At 44.2% G+C, this 22,243-nt stretch overlaps 1 protein-coding gene across 1 annotated transcript in view; it reads left to right on the forward strand.

Annotated features, from left to right (window-relative positions):
• ADGB (androglobin) overlaps window positions 1-22,243 on the forward strand; it is a 499,062-nt gene that overhangs the window by 278,561 nt on the left and 198,258 nt on the right. The window lies entirely within an intron of this gene.

A 22,243-nucleotide genomic window follows, 5' to 3' on the forward strand; every position in this document is an offset into this window, starting at 1 on the left:
CTCGCGTTACACCGATGTAACGCGAGAGCAGTGTGATTCTTGCTTCGGACGTTAACGGAGGAGATAGTGAGATAAATCCCTCTCTCTCCTTTGCAGCGCTGGCGCTCCCCTCCGCAGCGCGTGCCCTCCCCTCCACATTGCCGGCCCTCCCCTCTGCAACTGTGGTCTGATTGCACAATCGGACCACAGTCGCATGACGCTCGCATGACACTGGGCTCCCGCTGTGCTGCGAGCGTGAGCCAAGTGTCATGCGAGGACTCGAACAAATCCCTGTGTGGCATCAGCCTCTAAGGTTACCTGTCATCAGAATCATGCTGGCTGGGGTCAGACAAACATAAGAAAAATTGTCCAATATTCATCCATATTGTCATCTGTGTGTCCGTATTTTACTTTTGTTTCATCTTAATACATTTTAAAATGTATAAATACAGTTTCTTTAATAATAGCAATTTTATACATAAACGTCAGATGCTATACGAAAGTTCTGTATGAGATTCAATATTTTTTGTGCACCTACAGACTTCAATGGGCGAGTCTGGACCAATATTTGCCATACCAATCTGAACAAAGGAAACCGTTGAAAGGTCAAAAGACAATGTAATTCTTTATTATTAAAAATAGAAACAAACAGTAACAAGGTTGCAGAAAAAAGGGGCATCATTATGAAGATAAAACCAAAATATTAAAAACACACTGAGATCCAAATAATGTTCTGGTGTGTAAATAGCTGTGAATACAAAAGTGAGAACCAGTGCAATAAATAATGTTTTAAGCAGCAATGTATATCATTTAAAAAGTGTGCATGTGTATACCCAGAGGGTAATTAACAGCAATTATGATTAAAGTGCTAAGTGCAGACCCCAAAGTGATACATAAAACATTGACGTATGATGATAAATAAAGTGTGTATATGTCAATTACAACGATGAAGGTATCTCAATATAAAGTGAGTAAATAAAGCGCTAATCAATAAATTAAATAGACGATTATGAGTACAAAAATGCATCTAGAATTCAAGATGGCTATATGCAAAACAAGAGTGAAAGTTTATATAATCTAGCACGAAATGCAAATAGATAGAACACTGCTGCTGAATTATTGATTGATACTCATATGTAAGAGTTATAAAGTTACATTACCTAAGCAGGATCAGTGTGCATATGTGACTCCCATTTCGACACGCATTTTGGGGTGTCCATCATCAGGTATCCCTGATGAAGGTCATGCCTAAATGTGCTTTGGGGTGGACGTCACATGTGCACACTAATACTGTCTAGGTAATGTACCTTTATCAATTGCATTTATGGTTTGGGTATTCTTGAACTATTTTTTTTAGATTTATGCCATAGAATAGTGCATGCTACCATTTTTTCCACAAGGATATGTCTTGTTTAAGCAAAATGTCGTCTGAACAGCTCTATTGAATTATATTGGTCAGTGTGCTGTACGATTTTTTACTTGGACATCACATATTCATATAATGCAACCATATAAACAAGCCCTAACACTATAACATTGTTGTGTTTCTGGTAAACATGATTTTAAAAGCCGGCCAGGGTCTATGGGTGCAATTCATCAGACCAGCATTGTTTACACCTGTTTACCTCTTAATAAGAGGGCATGCCAGAGTCAAACACTCTTGTTCATAAAGAGGCGTATTCTTCTCATGAATAAAGAACGACTGATGATAAGCGTGTGCTTTTGTGCACTATGCCAGGTACTGGAGTAAGATTTCTCTTCTAAAGAATGCCACAGGTTGTACAAATTAGACGAGCTGTGGCGTCTCACCCCCGTGTGCCCATCCTGGCTGGTGTGAAGATGCCAAAAGTCTCAAATTTTACAACTTTTCAAGCTTTAAGACTAGAATTCTGGTGTGAAAACTTGGAAGAATCGCACACTAGGTGTCTTGGCTTACTAGTCCTAGGCTAGTCCCAGGCTAGCTTCACTTCATCAAAAGGGCAAGAGTCGGGAAGTGTTTTTTAAAATAAAATATTTTTGTGTGTGTTTTACTATCTTTATACTTACTGGGTTAGTAATGGGGATGTCTAAGAGACACCTGTCAATTACTAAACCCTCGGCTTCATGCCAGCTGGCACTACACAGCTGATATCAACCCCAAAAAATATTACCCTGATTGCCACTACACCTGGTTAATTGGGAATAAGCACCAGAATTGGCACATCTGATAGATGCACCAATTCTGGGGCGGCTGCAGGCTGCTAGTTTTAGGCTAGGAAGGTCCAAATAACTATGGGCCTTTCTACCCTGACAATATCAGCCTGTAGCTGTCTGCTTTCCCTTGGCTGTTATCAAATATAGGGGGGATCCCACATCATTTTTTTTATTTATTTATTAAGTTAAGCAATGCTAAAAACAACCTTTAGTTCTACGTGAAAGGCACTAAATAGTGCAAGTGTACAAACCTTGCTCTAATCTAAGCTCACCCTCTTACATCCACTCTCCCTGAACTGCAGTGTGCCGAGCATCGGATACCCAGGACTTATATAAGACCCGATAAAGGAACAAAGTAGTGGAAAGGATCCAGCTGGACTCAAATGGATAAATAAAAAATCCTTCTTTATTTTGTCTTGGTTAAAAGATAGCCAATATACAGTACATGTAATGACACCGACTCGTCCACACTGATAGATGGCAGGACCTGAAGAAGGCGTCCCGCCAAAACGCGGAGTATGGTATTCATCTGCCATCTATCAGTGTGTACAAGCTGGTGTCATTACATGTATATTGGATATCTTTTAACCTTAAGATGAAGTAAAGAAGATTTTTTTATTTATCCGTTTGAGTCCAGCTGGATCCTTTCCACTACTTTGTGCCTTTGTCTATTCGGCTTGCTGCCGTGATCCGATCTGGACCTTGGGATCCACCTGGAGGACTTATACAGGCTTGTCTCTGCAGTGGTGAGCGGTTTTTCTCTGTCTCTGTACCTTATATAAGACCCAATGACACGATGCAGCTGGCCAATCTCAGTAATATTAGTAGCCAAAATGGCTACGGCATTACCGTGTGTAGCAGGAAATCCCCGCATGTTGATTGTCTGTCTAACAGCTGAAAAACTGAGAAACATTAGGGGCGCGGACTGGAGCATGGCGCTCTATCACCCATGATACTTGATCTAGTAACGAGCATGCATGAGCATCCCAATGCTCGATCGAGTATCGAGCAGTGGCGAGCACGCTCACCCATTACTACTTATAATCCATTGCACCAGCTAAAAATTGGTACCATTGGCTATCTCATGGAGATTTGTGCGAACCTGCAACCTCACCAGACTGTCACTGACCTATCGGTAAAGAGAGTGACAACAGCATCCACAATAGCAAAAAAGTATAATCTTTATTAAAGAGAACTTGTCACCAGATTTGGCCCCTATAAGGTGAGGCCACCACCAGTGAGCTATTATATACATCATTCTAATATGCTGAATATAAGAGCCCAGGCCACTCTGTATAACATAAAAAACACTTTTATAATACTCACCTAGGGGGCGGTCCTGTCCAATGGGTGTCACTGTTCTTCGATCCGGCGCCTCTCTGCAGCAGTCGGCTTCCTTATACTATGACGCAATCTATGTCTTCCACACTGTATTGCGATCTTGCACAGGCGCACTGTAATCTGCCCTGCTGAGGGTAGATTAACGTATTGTAGTGCACATGCGCGGACGGTCTTTAACCTTTCCTCGTGCCTGCGCATTACAGTAATTTGATCTGCCCTCAGCAGAGCAGATCAAAGTATGGCTGCACAGGACTGCAATGCTGGCCTGGGCTGGATAGAAGGAAGACGGCGATCACAGAAGAGAGTAGGCACTGACCGGAGAGCAGCAACACCCATCAGACCAATCCGCCCCCTCAGGGTGAGTATTAAAAAAGTGTTTTTTATGTTATACAGAGCGGCCTGCGCTCTTATATAAAGTATTCTAGAATGCTATATATAAGAGCTCAGTGGTGGTGGCCGCAACTTATAGGGGCTAAATCTGGTGACAGGTTCCCTTTTAATGCATCACGTAATACAGGGAGACAGCAACATTTTGATCTTACAAGATAGATAAGTCTTTAGCAAACCATAGAAAACAGAGTATATACTCACATATTTATATTACCCCTCACCAATTAAAAACACCATATGATCAGCCAATTAATATTGCAGTAATAAAAATAGATAAAAAAATGCAAAATATACTTAGAGTCATAAATGCACATATACATCATTTAAATGCAAAATATACAGTCATAAATGCACATATACATCATTTAAATGCACAGTTATATAAGCAGGACTACAAAACACTAGAAATAATTGGTTAGCAGGTGGCTCACAGTAGAAGGGAACTGAAATTAATGAACCCGACGTATTACACTTATGTGTATAGTGGTAATACAAGTCAGTCCCAATGAGGTCTCCAACATAATAGACCCACTATCTACACCGTGTGCAGAATTATTAGGCAAGTTGTGTTTTAGAGGATTTTTTTTATTATTGATCAACAACTATGTTCTCAATCAACCCCAAAGACTCATAAATATCAAAGCTTAATATTTTTGGAAGTTGCAGTGGGGTTTTTTTTTTCAGATTTGGCTATCTTAGGAGGATATTTATTTGTGCAGGTAACTATTACTGTGCAGAATTATTAGGCAACTTAATAAAAACCAAATATATTCCCATCTCACTTGTTTATTTTCACCAGATAAACCAATATAACTGCACAAAATTTAGAAACAAACATTTCTGACATGTAAAAACAAAACCCCAAAAAATTAGTGACCAATATAGCCACCTTTCTTTATGATGACACTCAACAGCCTACCATCCATAGATTCTGTCAGTTACTTGATCTGTTTACGATCAACATTGCATGCCACCACAGCCTCCCAGACACTGTTCCGAGAGATGTACTGTTTTCCCTCCCTGTAGATCTCACATTTTATGACCACAGGTTCTCGATGGGGTTCAGATCAGGTGAACAAGGGGGCCATGTCATTATTTTTTCATCTTTTAGATCTTTACTGGTCAGCTATGCTGTTGAGTAGTTGGATCCATGTAATGGAACTTTGTCCTTCATGAAAATCATGTTTTTCTTGAAAGATACCAACTTCTTCCTGTACCACTGCTTAAAGAAGTTGTCTTCCAGAAACTGGCAGTAGGTCTGGGAGTTGAGCTTCACTCTATCCTCAACTCGAAAAGATCCCACAAGTTCATCTTTGATGATACCTGCCCATACCAGTACCCCACCTCCACCTTGCTGGCGTCTGAGTGGGATGGAAATTCTGTGTAAGTGTTCCGAGATTTCCAGTTTGCTTTTGATGGATCTTGCCCTTTGTTAACATGGAGTTTTCTGTTCTGTTGCCCTACTTCCTGTTCATCTGTTTAAAAGCCCGCCCCTAAGCTTAGTCTAGTTGCTTGAGTATACTGCTTCCTGTCTACTCCTGCCCTGCTGCTCTCATTTCCTGGTTGCTATTTTGGATCCTGGTGAATCACCTGACACCGGCCCTGAACTCCACCTGGTCTCATCGAGCTGTGCCCTCGCTGGTCCCGGACTCTGCCTGCCATCTCTGGTTGGCGTTTGTGCCCGGTCCCTTCCGGTACATGTCCATCCTAGGACCCGTTTTCCACATCCAATACGGACATTTTTTGGACTATAACCTGTTGCCCTTTCGTGTCCTGGCTGCTGCGCATTTAGGCCTTCTGGGGTGATCGCCAGACAGCCCCTGTATAGGGGTTCGCTCCTGGTGGCCTCCCCGGGGGAGTCCGGTGCGTGGTCCCGAGAATTCCCCTTTGCTCCAAACCTCGCAGGAATTTTCTGTGTTTATGTTGTTTCCTGTGTACATGTTGTTGGTTGCATATTATAAAACTTCTTTGCAACAAGAACCCGTCTCTGGTTGTCATTGCCCTAACGCAATCGAAATCCTCAGTTCATACAATAATATTACATTCTGTGCCGTTTACTGATCCAGCCTCTGACCCATCCATCTGGACCATCAAGAGTCACTCTCATTTCTTCAGTCCATAAAACCTTTGAAAAATCAGTCTTAAGATATTTCTTGGCCCAGTCTTGACGTTTTATCTTATGTTTCTTGTTCAAAGGTGGTCGTTTTTTCAGCCTTCCTTACCTTGGCCATGTCCCTGAGTATGACACACCTTGTGCTTTTTGATACTCCAGTAACGTTGCAGCTCTGAAATATGGTAAACCGTTGGCAAATGACATCTTGGCAGCTTCATGCTTGATTTTCCTCAATTCATGGGGAGTTATTTTGCGCCTTTTTTGCCCAACACGTTTCTTGCAACCCTGTTGGCTATTTGCCATGAAACACATCATTGTTTGATGATCACGCTTCAAAGGTTTTGCAATTTCAAGACTACTGCATCCCTCTACAAGACATCTCACAATAGTGGACTTTTCAGAGCCCGTCAAATCTCTCTTCTGACCCATTTTGCCAAAGGAAAGGTAGTTGCCTAATAATTAAGCACAGCTTATATAGGGTGTTGATGTTATTACACCACACCCCTCCTCAGTACAGAGATGCACATCACCTGATTTACTTAATTGGTAGTTGGCTCTCAAGCCTATACAGCTTGGAGTAGGACAACATGTATAAAAAGTGTAATGTGATCAAAATACTCATTTGCCTAATAATTCTGCACATAGTGTATTCAATCATGATGGATAATGTAGATAGCATAATATTCACCAATCTGTGTCCAGACCTTTTTCATCTGTGAGTAAGAACCTGCTCTCATCTGTGAAGAGAACAGGATGCCAATGATGGACCTTACAATTCCGTTTCTCTGGCAAATTAAATGGAACCTGTCAGGTTCAATATGCACCCAGAACCATGAGCAGTTCTGAGTGCATATTGCTAATCCCTCCCTAACCGTCTCTGTATACACTAGCATAGATAAAGAGATGCTAATGAGCAAGGGGACTAATCCTCTGGGCATTGGTTCCCCTGGCTAGTCAGCTCCATTAGCATGTTAGTACACCCCTGTGGCTGTGCTAACATGCTGATAAATGTGCAGCGTCAGTGGATGGTCTCACTCACCTCTCTGCTGTCATCGCATTTGACAGGGGATTTCGGCTCAGTGCGCATGACCACGGAGTTTTGGTCATGGGCGCTATGAAGCTGGGTGTATACGTCTTGGGTGTATATGCCGAATTCCAGCGTCGGACACGATGGCGGTGAAGAGGTGAGTGAGATCATCCTGTGACGCTGCATATTCATTAGCATGTTAGCACACCCACAGGGGCGTACTAGCATACTAATGGAGCCGACTAGCCAGGTGAACAAACGCCCAGCGGACTAGTCCCCTCGCTCATTAGCACACGGTAAAAGATTTTTAGAAATATTTTTTTCTATAGATCTCTTTATCTATGCTAGTGTATACAGGGACGGTAAGGCAGGGATTAGTGTCGGGGGCGGGGGCCAGCTTCCCCGTCGCGGGGGCTGCTCGGGGAGATCGCGCTCGGATCCAGTGCCTTCTCCTCGGTGGCTCGAGCGGGCCGGACCCCGGGCTCGAGCAGCGCTCCTCGCCCATGAGTGAAAAGGGGGTAGAATTGGACTTTTTTGGGATAGATAGAGTTCGTGACGCCACCCACGGGTTGTGGTGATAGTGGGCACCACCGCTGCTGGTGATGGGGTTCCCTGGAGTGATGGCGGGGAGCAGCTAGGTGTTGACCCCTCCGTGGGTAGGGGCTGTTGGTCCTGAGGCCCGGTAGGAGGGAGGGTTCCGCAGGATGGGTTTTGGCAGGGTGCAGGGTTGCGGTGCAGCGCAGCGCGGTGCTGGATGGCACAGGTGTACTCACTCAGACACAGATGGACAGAGTCTCTGGTAAACCAAACGGCTGGATGGACGGGGCCCGCAGCCGGCTGTGGTGTTCTCCCTGGATGGGTTGATGGTGGCTGTCATTTCCCTGCACCTGTGTTTTGTATCTTGACTCCAATGCCTGGGCACCGGTAGTCCGCTTCCTGACATATATGTGCCGGAGGAGCCCGTTTGCCCGCAGACGCTGGCCCTGTGGATCTCTGGCCTTTGGCGGTGGCACTTATCCGGAACGGTTGGGCTTTTGCCTTCAATCGGGACTTGGGTGGGAATGAACTCCTGAGGTCCAGACCGCAATCAGTAAATTTGATTAAAGGTTGGCTTCGAGCCTAGTCGGGGTCTGAGTACCCTGCCTGGTTCTTGGCTTCAATCGGCTCTCCGGTTCAGTACCGGCGGGCCACCACCCGACCCCGGTCCTACAGTTCCGCTGACCTTCGCCAACTCCTGTAGACGGCCACCACCGTCTGCCTACCTTGCTGGAAGAGCCTGGGCTCCAACCCAGACACCAACAGTTCCACTCCTCTCGCTCTACTGCCCGCAACTGGACTGACTGAACTCAACTGTCGTGTTTTTCCTGCCTCCAAGCCTATGAACTCCTTGGTGGGTGGGGTCAACCACTTGGCTCCGCCCCACCTGGTATGAACATCAACCCTGGAGGATGGCAACAAGGGTTTAATGTGTGACTGCTGTGACCTGTCCAGGGACGGGGGTGTATGGTGTTGTGTCTGTGACCACCTGGCTAGGCCAGAGCGTCACATTAGCAATATGAACCCAGAACTGCTCGTGGTTCTGGGTGCATATTGGACCTGACAGGCTCCCTTTAAGCTGAAAAGTGCTGGGCTGCAAATAAGACCCACTACAGATCGTTGGGATGCAATGTAGTCTGTTTCTGACAGTTTGCTCAGGAACATACACCAGCGGACCTCTGTAGGTCGTTATGTAGGGCTCTGGCAATACTCTAGTTCCTGCTGTTTGGTTGCTGCCCTTCTACAGACATGTCTGGTGGTCCTTGTAGATCTGCCTGTGGCCTCATATCTTATCCATTGTCTTGAAGCATAACTGGGAGATGCAGGAAACCAACTTGCGATCGCACTTTTGGATGAGCCAACCTGGAGGAGCTGGACTACCTGTGTAAACTGAATTGGCTGTAGGAACTGCCTCAGGCTACCAATAGTGACAATGTCCTAGCAAAACTAGAGAATAATCAACTGGAGAGAGTTATTGGCCACCACCTGTAAAACCATTCCGGTTTGGAGTATTGTCTTGCTGTTGCCTCTCCAGTGATAATGTTGTTACTTTAATTTTCACCAAAGCAGATGAAATTCACAATTGCTTATGCTTTCTAAGTGAAGATCGAAGCCGTTGGGGTTGTGCTGTGATGTTGAAGTGTTCCTTAATTTTTTTTTGAACACTGAATATACGGTTTAACAAATATGCAATTTAGCAGAATCTATATTTAGATTACTCAATGAAGCTCAAGATTATACAAGATATCTTGCAGCTTTGTCTTAAATATGCTAGACGAAGGGAAATTGTGCAAAATTGGGCAGATTTGAGCTCAGCATGGCATGAATGTGAATAATAAGTTAATTAAGATGCATTTGACTATAATGATGTGACTGATGATAACGGTAAATTAACTAATGTGCAGTATGTATGGCTATATACCATACTACAATGTAATTTTCCAACCCTTTATAAACCAAAAAAACCTCATTATTGGGATCTAACGATTATCACAAAACATATTTTGGCCACATTTAGTATTTCTTCCAAAATAGTCAAACCCAACTGAATAACATACCTAACATGCATTATTGTTGTGGCTGATAAAACCAGTATGAAATTAAACATTGTATGCATTAAATTGTACAATGTTCTAAAAAAATCACCACTTTTTTATGGACACTTGCCAGACATTAGTAAACCATAATCTCAGATTAGATAGCAAAAACCTAATCACAGATTCCCTGGAGTATTTTAAAAAATTAAAACCAGAGAGTAGCACATATTTTGTTTCTAATCTATGTTCATTTTCTGATTGTAGATTTTTTTTTTAATTTCATTTCATGATTTTATTGGTAGCCATTTTGCCTGTTAACAGTATTTAGTAGTCACATGGCCCATAGGTACTAATAGTCAGACTCTGACTCACTGACCTCTATTTCCAGAGTTTTCTTAGCATTATCTGACCTGGGCAAAGGTCAGTGTGAAGGGGGGAGTGGAGATGAGCTGAGATAAAGTGAATGATGGATCCTGTGTGTCTATATTTAGGTATTTTGGGTTTTTTTTCATTGTAATCCTGCCTGTAACAATAATGAGACCGCCGAAAATAATCTGTACTCAAAAGGAAATATAAGACTTAGTAATGTTTGTAAATATAGATAGTGATTAAGACAGTACGTGAGGACATTGGTTGGGCGCAGCTACAGTTAAATAGTAATACAAGTGACAGTCTTACCAGCAGCATCATACTATCCTATCACACCTGACGAAGGTGACGCCGAAACGTGCAGGTCGGGGCTGGCGTCACATATGCACACAGGTCCTCTAGTGCAGAGGTCTCCAACTCCAGTCCTCAAGGCCCACCAACAGTGCAGGGTTTTGGGATTTCCTTAGTATTGCACAGGTGTTAATGTAATTACCTGCCCAGGTGCTGGTTCCAACAGCAGTGCAATGCTAAGGAAATCCTGAAAACATGCACTGTTGGTGTGCCTTGAGGACTGGAGTTGGGGAACCCTGCTCTACTGTACAGTTAAAAAATCCTCTATTTATCATATTTATCATGCTTATATCTAGGAGGCTTTCCTCTATATCTATTTCCTGATAAAGTGAATAACACATGCATCAATTAGGACACCTTATGCTGTAATTGCACTATGCCTCTCTTCTATAGCTATATTCATTAGCACAATAGTAACATGTGCTAAAGCCACAGCTGCTATACATATTGATACAAGTACTATTGGCAATACATATTGTTTTCTGGCCCCTAATAATACCAATAGCCAGCTCTATATCACTACAACAATGATATATACTAAGGCTATAGCTATTGCATGATTGCTATACATACCATTGGCTGTTCTTTATTTTCTTCTATTATTTATTATTATTTATATTAATCTTTTCTGGGTACTATTCTTATTCCCCTTCCATCCACTACATTACACCACGTCAGATGAACTTTAACAGTAAACTTTATCTTATATTATAGTGATACATACTTAGTGCCCTGTTGTCACACCATATTTCCTCTTAAAGTAACCCACCTTTTTTTATACAGTTTGTATAGCTATTGGATAGTATACAACTGAGTACACTCATATTACATCTATGACTTACGTGTTTCAGTTTATGAACTCTGTGTTCTAATCCTTTTTCACACTGTGTTGTACTCTTACTGACCCTGATTTTTTTCAGCCAACTGTTTTTTTCCCTCCTGCATATTGGAATTATTATTTTCTTCTTATTATTATTATTTAATATTATAGCAATGCAAAGTAGAAAAAGTATAGCACTCACCGGTTAAATTGCTGTGCAGAAAAACTGTTTATTTAAACAGCGGAGGTTACATGTGCGGAGAGGGCTGGTGGGGAGAGGGAGTGTGCGCTGTAGCAGACGACGGCCGTTTCGCACCTGTCCGGTGCTTCAGCTGGTCCAGAGACCAGCTGAAGCACCGGACAGGTGCGAAACGGCCGTCGTCTGCTACAGCGCACACTCCCTCTCCCCACCAGCCCTCTCCGCACATGTAACCTCCGCTGTTTAAATAAACAGTTTTTCTGCACAGCAATTTAACCGGTGAGTGCTATACTTTTTCTACTTTGCATTGCAAGATTTGTTATCTATTGATATAAGCACCCCGGTGTTTGCTTCCAGCCTCTGAATACAGGACTTTCTTTGTAATGGACAAATAGGCTTGTTGAATACTGAGTAGTGCCCTGGAATTCCTCCCTTTTTCTGAATGAACATTTAATATTATAGCGCCATCAATTCCATGGCGCTTTACATGTGAAAGGGGTATACATAATAGGGACAAGTACAATAATCATAAACAATACAAGGCACAGACTGGTACAGGAGGATATCTCTTACAGTATACCTTTGTTTGATTTTTTTTTATGTATTTATACATGTGATGCCCCTGTTTTCTAGTCATACTGCCAGTTGGCGGTCATTATTTTTAAACTATTAATAAAATTTGCTATTTTTTACCTAATTGTCTTTTTCTTAGAATTTTATTTTTCTAAAAATTGGTGTCTCTATGTAATAGTCTACCTCAGAAGCTGCTCACAGTGGAACTCTTTGATAGTTTCAAAATAGGCTTTGACGTTTTTAAGAAAAAAATGGCATACCGTAAATTATTATATAAATATATAAACATCTTCTTCCAAACGGTGATCCACTTGATTGATATTTGGGATCAAGTGGTAATAACTTGCATTTTTTTAACTTAATGGACATATATCATTTTTGTACTATACTAAATATGTAATTTTGTAATTGAGGGACTTTAGTTTGGCAATGCCCGTGGATCTATGCTGACTTTCTTATCTAATCTGTTCAACAAGTGCCACTTCATATACATTTCACAGTTTAATTTTACATAAGAGTATTATCTTGAATTTTCCATTTCAGTTTATTACATGCAGCATCTCTCATCTCTGTGCAAAACAGACTTACAGTATAGATCTGATCTACTTTAAATATATGTTTTGATGGAGTCCAAAAATGTATACAATTTTAACATGCATTTTTGCATTAAAGGTTTATTCTCATCTCCAAGACCCTATCCCAACATGTAGTAGGTGTAATATTAAAATTATTACCAAATACCTCCAATTAGAAATGTAGTATAGTTCTCCTGATATACCTCATGTGCAGCTTAGGTATCCACAGTCAGGGCCGGCTCCAGGTATTTGTGGGTTCTGGGTGAAAGTCTCAGTGGGCCCTATCCTCACGTAGAAATGCACATACACAGATACGTACACATACAGGAATACGGGGTTAACTGGGCATCCAGTACCCTATTGACATGCCATTATGGATCAATACGGGGGGATAACGGGTCATAAAAAAGAAGTAAAACTTTGTGCGCACTTCTGAGTCTGCGGTTAGCGCATGCGCGAGCGGCGCTGTCTCCTACTCGGTGCTTCATGGGTAAGGGATGTCATCGGGAGTTTTCTCCCTAACCCATGGAGCGCCGGAGAGTCTGCACCGCCCGCAACATCGCACCTGTAGACCCTTAGTGCGCCAGGTGTGCTGCATCACATGGATCCTGGAAGGTATATATCCCCTCACTTACTTCTCAGTCTTCACGGTCCCCCAACGAAGCAACACGCGAAACATGTGTTGGGACTTGTCCCCCCACTGGTCTAGGCATATTATTGTATTGTGCATGGTAAGCATTCTGAATATGACACTTGTCTTTTGTATCTATCTGTCACCATGTGGTTTTCCCATATCTGACTCTCGTGTTGGTTTGATTAAATAGTGCCTAGCTGCCAGTCTTGTTCAGTGCAGCAGCCTCTAACATATTTATCAGAGTGTCTGGGAATGCACATAATTTCCTATTTTAGTGGTGTCCAGATAGTCCAAATGACTGTGTCTTTAACTCTTTATGTATAGACTCGTGGGGTTTTTTTTTATTCACCCTCCTGTGTCTTTTGTAATTGGATTTGTACATACTATTTGTAATATATGAATCCCCTTTACCTTTTTAAAGAAAATCTTTGTACCAATAAAATGTGATTTCATATACATTTTGTGTTATATTCCATCTGTGATATGGTAATGGGATGTATACTTGGCAAAATGAAAAACTTCTGTCCTTTGGTCTTTATTCATGCTATTTGACGTTTTTGCCTTCTGATCACACTATGAGATCCAGTGCTGTCTCTCTATGTTGTTTAACGCTGCTGTAGAAAGGAAGCAGTTCCAGAAGGGAACAGTAATATCGTAATTTCATTTTATGCGTTTCATGTAGAGATGAGCGAACCGGTCGCGGTTCGGCTCGAGTTTGGTTCGTGAAACGGAGGTCGCGTTCGAGTTTGGTTCGGCGAACCGGTTCGACGAACCACTCGAACCCCATAGGAAACAATGAGAGGCAATCACAAACACAAGAAAACACCTAGAAAACACCCTCAAAGGTGTCCAAAAAGTGACAAACAACTCACAACACAAACACATGGGAAAGTGACAAGAACAAATTCTCATGCGAAAACAAAACAGCGTTACGAGGAAAAAGAGGACGAGACACAGATATAGGCATGGCATGCCCTTCTAAAATCATGTAAAACACCGCAAGGTGACTCCAAGCGGAGTCTCCCTTTTTTCCAAAAATTGGGCCCCACACACACCCACCCCTTCAGGGGCAGCACTTGTGCCCCAGTTGTACACTTCACAGGTAGATTTGCATCAAGCACATTCAAAAATACGCCATCCTTAATTGTCCCCAGGATGACACCGGGGTAGGTAGCAAAGTCTTTGCTGATCCCAGATCTGTTCATCTTGAATCATTTTTAGAAACACTGCAAGCAAGGGTTACTCCAAGCGGAGTCTCCCTTTTTTCCAAAAATTAGGCCACACAGACACCCCTTCAGTGGCAGCACTTGTGCCCCAGTTGTACACTTCACAGGTACATTAGCATCAAACACATTCAAAATCCACAAGCCTTTATTCTCCACAGGATGACACAGGGGTAGTAAATTCCTTGTGGATCCATGACTTGTTCATTTTTATGAACGTTAGTCTGTCCACATTGTCACTGGACAGACACGTGCGCTTATCTGTCAGCACACACCCAGCAGCACTGAAGACACGTTCTGAGACAACGCTGGCAGCTGGACACGACAAGATCTCCAAGGCGTAAGTGGAGAGCTCAGGCCATTTTTCAAGATTTGAAGCCCAAAATGAGCAAGGCTCCATTTGCAAAGTCATGGCATCGATGTTCATTTGGAGATACTCCTGGGAGATTCACTCCGTGCACCACGGTGGTTTGGTGGAAAAGCCGAGCTAAGATCGAGTAACAGCTTCTGCTGATACTCCTTCATACGTGCGTCCCTTTCTATGGCTGGAATTATGTCACAAAATTTGGACTTGTACCGGGGATCTAATAGTGTGGCAAGCCAGTAGTCATCATCACTTCTAATTTTGACAATACGAGGGTCATGTTGGAGGTAGTGCAGCAAGAAGGTGCTCGTGTCTTGCGCAGCCATGCGGACCAAGTCCGCTCTGTGTTTGTGGCATAGAGGTGCTAACCATTCTTTCTTCCTCTGACATCTCCCCCCAACCTCTTTCAACTGAAATTTGACCAAGGTTTCCCTCATCCGCTGAGTCTTCCATGTCCATGGACAGTTCGTCCTCCATTTCTTCATGTTCTCCCGCACCTTCCTCAACCTGCTACCATGCGCCCTTGTTAATCCCTGTCCCCCATGGTCCCATGCCTGCCGCATTGGTGATGATGAACATCTGGATCTTGGTTATGTTGTTGTCCCTTGCGCATATGAATCCTCCTGTACTTCCTCCCCTTCCTGTTGTCCATACCCTGACTCCGAATAGTGTTTAGCGTGTGCTCCAGCATGTAAATGGCTGGAATTGTCATGCTGATAAAGGCATTGTCAGCGCTAAACATATTTGTCGCCATGTCAAAACTGTGCAGAAGGGTGCATAGGTCATTGATCTGAGACCACTCCATCAGGGTGATCTGCCCCACCTCTGCATCTCGTTGGCCCAGGCTATACGTGATGACGTATTGCACCAGTGCTCGGCGGTGCTGCCACAGTCGCTGTAACATGTGGAGAGTCGAATTCCAGCGTGTCGGCACATCGCATTTCAGGCGATGAACCGGCAGGCCGAAAGACTTTTGGAGCGATGCAAGTCGCTCAGCTGCGGCGGTTGAACAGCGGAAGTGAGCAGACAGTTTTTGTGCTCTGTTCAGAAGGCCATCTACGCCGGGATAGTGTGTTAAAAATTGCTGGACAACAAGGTTCAACACGTGAGCCATACAAGGCACGTGTGTCACCTTCCCCAGGCGAAGGGCCGCACTCAGGTTTGCAGCATTGTCGCACACGACCTTACCTGGCTCCAGGTTGAGTGGAGACAACCATTTACCAAACTCAGTCTCCAGAACTGCCCACAACTCAGCCACTGTGTGACTCTTATTTCCAAGACATTTCAAGATAAAGACCGCCTGATGCCGTTGAGCTCTGCTGCCAGCATAGTAATGAGGTGTGCGTGATTCCTTGTGCACAGTTACAACGCTGGTGGCCTGACCAGGCAGGCTTGGGGCGGAGGTGGAGGACCCAGACGAAGTTGAGGAGGCAGAAGCAGTGGAGGAACTTGGACAGACAGAGGATTGACGCACAAGTCGTGGGGATGGCAAGACTTGTGCAGCAGACCCTTCACCATCTATCACCATAGTTATCCAGTGCCAAGTCAGCGACATATAATGTCCCTGTCCATGCTTACTGGTCCAAGTATCGGTGGTGAAATGCACCCGTTGACACACAGAGTTTCTCAAGGAAGCGGTGATGTTGTGTGCGACATGCTGGGGTAGCGCAGGCACACCTTTCTTAGAGAAGTAGTGGCGACTGGGCATCTGGTACTGGGGCACAGCGACAGACATAAGGTGTCGAAAATCCTGTGTGTCTACCAGGCGGAAAGGCAGCATTTCGGTAGCCAAGAGCTTACAGAGGGATAAAGTCAACCTCTTAGCTTTGTCATGGGTCGGAGGAAATGACCTTTTATTTGTCCACATCTGAGGGACAGAGATCTTGCTGCTGTGTGGAGATGGTGGTGAATAGTGTGTCCCTGAAAAAATGCAGGTTTGTGAGGAAAGTGCAGGCGGAGACATGATGTTACCTTCATCCAAAGTTGGTGCGGTCGATGTCTGATAGAGCTGTACACCCGCACTTGTTTCACCTTCCAAACCAACTGACGACCTACCAAGAAAACTGCCTGTTGCGGTTACAGTGGGGGAAGTTATGCGTGGAAAACCAGGTGTGACAGCTGTCCCCACAGTCCTAGAAGATGAAGAGCGCGCGGATGCACTGGAAGGGGCAGGCGGTGGATGGTCCGCTCCTCTAGGCCGCATTGCAGCATGGTGAGCTTCCCACTGGGACATATGATATTTATTCATGTGACGATTCATGGAAGAAGTTGTCAAACTGCTGAGGTTTTTGCCTCTACTTACAGATTCCTGACAAGTTTTACAGATCACATGATTTGGGCGATCCTTTGCAAGGTCAAAAAAGGACCAGGCTAGGCAAGGCTTAGAGGACATGCGACCTGCTGAGCCACCCCGACTAGTGCTCAGAGGCAGAGTGGTGGCTGAGGATGCAGTTGTAGATGTGCTACCAGTACTCCTCCTCTGTCCAGGAAGGCGCAAGGTAACTTCGTCGTCAGTTGCATCCTCCTCCACCGCCTCTGTTGACCTCCTCGAATGCCTGACTGTGGATTGACAGTAGGTGGGATCTAGCACTTCCTCATCAAGCGTTGTGTTTGCACTCCCCTCACCCTCAGACCTAGCCTCTTCCTGCCCTGACCGAATATTTAAGTTGTCAGCCCAATCTGGTATCTGCGTCTCATCGTCATCAGTATGTTCCTCATTGTCTCTACCAACAGGTGTTACAGTTTGTGAATAAGGGTCAACGTTATGCTCAGAAACTTAAGGTCCAGTCACACTAAGCAACTTACCAGCGATCCCAACAACGATAGGGATCGCTGGTAAGTTGCTAGGAGGTTGCTGGTGAGATGTCACACTGCGACGCTCCAGCGATCCCACCAGCAACCTGACCTGGCAGGGATCGCTGGAGCGTCGCTACACGAGTTGCTGGTGAGCTCACCAGCAACCAGTGACCAGCCCCCAGCGCCGCGTGGAAGATGCTGCGCTTGGTAACTAAGGTAAATATCGGGTAACCAACCCGATATTTACCTTGGTTACCAGTGCACGGAGTTACAGAACAGAGCAGAGAACAGGGAGCAGCGCACACTGAGCGCTGGCTCCCTGCTCTCCTAGTTACAGCACACATCGGGTTAATTACCCGATGTGTGCTGCAGCTACATGTGCACAGAGCAGGGAGCAGCGCACAATGCTTAGCGCTGGCTCCCTGCTCTCCTAGCTACAGCACACATCGGGTTAATTAACCCGATGTGTCCTGCAGCTACATGTGCACAGAGCAGGAGCCGGCACTGACAGTGAGAGCGGCGGAGGCTGGTAACAAAGGTAAATATCGGGTAACCAAGGACAGGGCTTCTTGGTTACCCGTTGTTTACATTGGTTACCAGCCTCCGCAGAAGCCGGCTCCTGCTACCTGCACATTTAGTTGTTGCTGTCTCGCTGTCACACACAGCGATCTGTGCTTCACAGCAGGACAGCAACAACTAAAAAATGGCCCAGGACATTCAGCAACAACCAACGACCTCACAGCAGGGGCCAGGTTGTTGCTGGATGTCACACACAGCAACATCGCTAGCAACGTCACAAAAGTTGTTTGTTAGCAGCGATGTTGCTAGCGATGTTGCTTAGTGTGACGGGGCCTTTAGTCATCACGGCCTGAATCTGAGTCACAAAGGTTCTGGGCATCACTGCAGACCATTTCCTGGTCTGTACTTACTGTAGCTTGGGAGCAGACCTCTGATTTCCAGGCTATAGTGTGACTGAACAGCTCTTCAGACTCAGCCATCTCAGTTCCACCATACTGTGCAGGGCGGATGGAGACTTGAGAGCTGGGAGAATGCAAGTGTGATTGGGATGACAACTCAGAGGACTGGGGTTTTTTTTGGATGCGGTAGTTGAGGTGGAGGAGAGGGCACTTGTTGGAGCACTTGAGATCCATTCAAGCATGTGCTTTTTTTGTGCATCATCTACCTTTGTTACAGTTGTTCGGGTCCGTAAAAAAGGGAGCACATCGGATTGTCCACGGAAAGTAGTAGACATCTTACTTTTGCTGGAAGATGGCCTATCTTCAGCAGATGTTAATGGAGCTTTGCCACCTTCCCCACGAACAAAAACTTTTTTTCCTTTTCCAACACGCCTGTTCCCCTCTCCACCAGCATCTGTCATTTTGCCACTCATTTTGATTGCGACAAGATTGTCCACTTAAAATGTGGTAGTAAAAATTGAGAGGCGGTGTAGATTGCAGAGGTGGTCTAGCTTTATTGACAGCTGAAGAAACAACACTGACTATCCCTGACAATGCAACTATGGCCCTTAAACTGGCAGCACAGTTTGCTATTATAATAGCTTTGTAAAAATGTGCAGGAGGGTAGAATGCTGAGGTGCTGAAAATTGCTTGGCACCAGTGGGACACTAATGGAGTACAGCAGCCACTTTTTGGATGCCACTAAGTTTCAGCACTGGTTGCTGTTATAATAACTTAGTAGAAATGTGCAGGAGGGTAGAATGCTCAGGTGCTGAAAATTGCTTGGCACCAGTGGGACACTAATGGAGTACAGCAGCCACTTTTTGGATGCCACTAAGTTTCAGCAGTGTTTGCTTTTAAAATAGCTTAGTAAAAATGTGCAGGAGGGTGGAATGCAGAGGTGCTGGAAATTGCTTGGCACCAGTGGGACACTAATGGAGTACAGCAGCCACTTTTTGGATGCCACTAAGTTTCAGCACTGGTTGCTATTATAATAGCTTAGTAAAAATGTGCAGGAGGGTAGAATGCAGAGGTGCTGGAAATTGCTTGGCACCAGTGGGACACTAATGGAGTATAGCAGCCACTTTTTGGATGCCACTAAGTTTCAGCACTGGTTGCTATTATAATAGCTTAGTAAAAATGAGCTGGAGGGTGGAATGCTGAGGTTCTGAAAATTGCTTGGCACCAGTGGGACACTAATGGAGTACAGCAGCCACTTTTTGGATGGCACTAACTGGCAGCATTTTTTGCAATTAAAATGGCTTTGCAAAAAAGGGCAGGAGGGTAGAATGCAGAGGTGGTGGGACTTGCTTGGCACAAGTGGCACACTAATGGAGTACAGAAGCCACTTTTTGGATGGCACTAACTGGCAGAACTCTGCAATTAAACTGGCTTTGCAAAAAAGGGCAGGAGGGTACAGTGGCCGGGTTGTGGATCAGTGTAGAGGAAAGGAAGCCTCACTTTCTATCCCTCCTAATGGTGAAATGCAGCAAGGAAGTCCCTCACTTAAGGTACACAGACGCTGTTATTTGAAGGTGTATACAGCGTTTCCACGGACCTGACTGTCACCTATGGCTCTGAGCCTGAGGAAATGAGCCCTCAAAAGGGCTGAAATAAACTTCTGTCCCTAAACTGTAGAGCGCTGTGTGTATAGCGTACACAGCAGGACCGGCGACAGGAGCTGCGTGAGCGGTGACTGTCACCCAAACGCAGAAGGCAGATAATGGCGTCCTGAGGGAAAATGGCCATATTTATAATGCAAGGACATGCGACATTCACAGCCTATGACACATGCCCTTGCTTGTCTGGCAAAAAGTCCACTTAGTTGTGTGTGTGTCTGGGATTGGCTGACATGCTGGCCCGCCCCACTACACGCGCGCTTAGAAAAAAATGACGATCGGCATTTCTCAGCACCACAGATCTAAAACCCGTCCCCCCCGCACACTATACGCTGAAATTTGTTAATAGTGTGAATCACAGAGGGACACACTATTACAGTGAAAAGCCAGCTAGTAATTAGCTTGGCTTTTTGCTGCTAGAACCGTTCTCAAACGTAACTCGAGCTGCTGAACTTTTAGCCATAAGCTCGAGTTCTAGTTCTATCTAGAACACCCCCCAAAATCACTCGAACCGCAAACTGGTGAACCTCAAACCACGAACCGTGCTCAACTCTAGTTTCATGCTCTCACCAAGTCATTTTTCAAGAACAAATGTGCTATGTAGTGTTGTAGTTTGTTTTTGAAAAACGGCCTCGGTGAGAGCATGAAACGCGTAAAATAAAAACTACAAAATGACTGTTCTACTCTGGAACTGCTTCCTTTCTACCGCAGCGTGGTCTGCTCTGAAAACGTTAATTTCATTTTTCCACTAATCGATATGCAAAAGAGGGTGTACTTTAATTTGCCGACACGACTGTAGTAGCTGTAATATTTATGGGCTATTAAGTTTGTTCAAGAATTTTATTGGGAACCTGTTAGCAGGTATTTACCACCTAATCTCAGAGTAGTGTAATGTAGAGACCGAGGCCCAAATTCGTCATTTGAATTTCTTTTAAGTCACTTTCATTTTTTTGTCTTGGGGTATGAGTTAACGATTTTGGTGCCAAATTCATCAAAAAGGTGGACGTGAAAAACTAAACAGGCAAGCCAACATAAAATAAACTTCAAAGAAAAACCTTGAGGGGAATTGCTGCCTATTGAGATCTACCAAAACGATGGAAGTCTATTCTGGTGTTGGTGGCTCCCACACAACCTACATTGGGTGACAGCAGAGTCTACGCTATATGGGATGTTTGAAATATACTTGTTGTAAATATGTTACCCCCTCCAAACTCCCCCCCCCCATATTTCCCCTCCATGTACAATTGATTCACTTGAAGGATAAGTTTTACCCTTTAACGTTACATGCCACGATAGTCTGTATGGAGCGAAGTTTACAGCTTTCGCACATGTGTAATTGTGTATGTATATGTTTTGCGGGGTGTTTCTGTATGTTTGTTTGAAAAACCACATAAAAACAGTGTTTAAAAAGAATAAACTTCAAAAAAGGCACAAATATTGTAATGAATTGGGTGCAAACAAAAAAGGCAGAAAAAAAATCTGCAAAACTAGATGAAAAAGAGGCACAAATGCAATGGTGAATCAGGCCAGAGACCCTACGCCAATGATTTGTCACTTACTAGGCTCCTTGATGTAGTTTCAATAAAACCACAGTTTTACCAGCAGGAGATTATGTTAATAGAACTAGCAACCCTGTTGGCATGTAGTGCACGATATTCATGAGCTCTGTATAACCCGTATGTAATCCCGTAACTGATTGGCTGCTTTCTGCCTATGCAGTGTTACACAAAATCTGTCAATCAGTGGTGTAGGTGGGGTTATACAGAGCTCAGCCTTCAGACAATTGGTAAATCAGCTGCAGATAAAAGTGATTTTATCAAAACTGCTGCAAGCAGCCTAAGCAAATTGTCTCTTCAATGAAAGCAAGCAGCCTAGTAAGTGATACATCACTGGAATCAGGCCGCCTGTGCCTACATCATGCTGCTTTCAGAGATGGTAATAAAAACGGGGAGACAGATTCCCTTTACGAATACATTTAACAGTAATATAACAACTAGCTATATAAACACTAGTAGAATAGAAAAATGTTAGTGATTCCAACAAATTACTTGTAGACTAGTCACTACTATTTCCTCTTATGTGTACAAAATGACATGGCAACTTTACTATTTTGCTTTAGCTATGGTCAGCCTTCGGGCGACTGTGTAG

The sequence above is a fragment of the Anomaloglossus baeobatrachus genome, chromosome 3 (genome assembly GCF_048569485.1).
Source record: "Anomaloglossus baeobatrachus isolate aAnoBae1 chromosome 3, aAnoBae1.hap1, whole genome shotgun sequence".
Taxonomy (NCBI): domain Eukaryota; kingdom Metazoa; phylum Chordata; class Amphibia; order Anura; family Aromobatidae; genus Anomaloglossus; species Anomaloglossus baeobatrachus.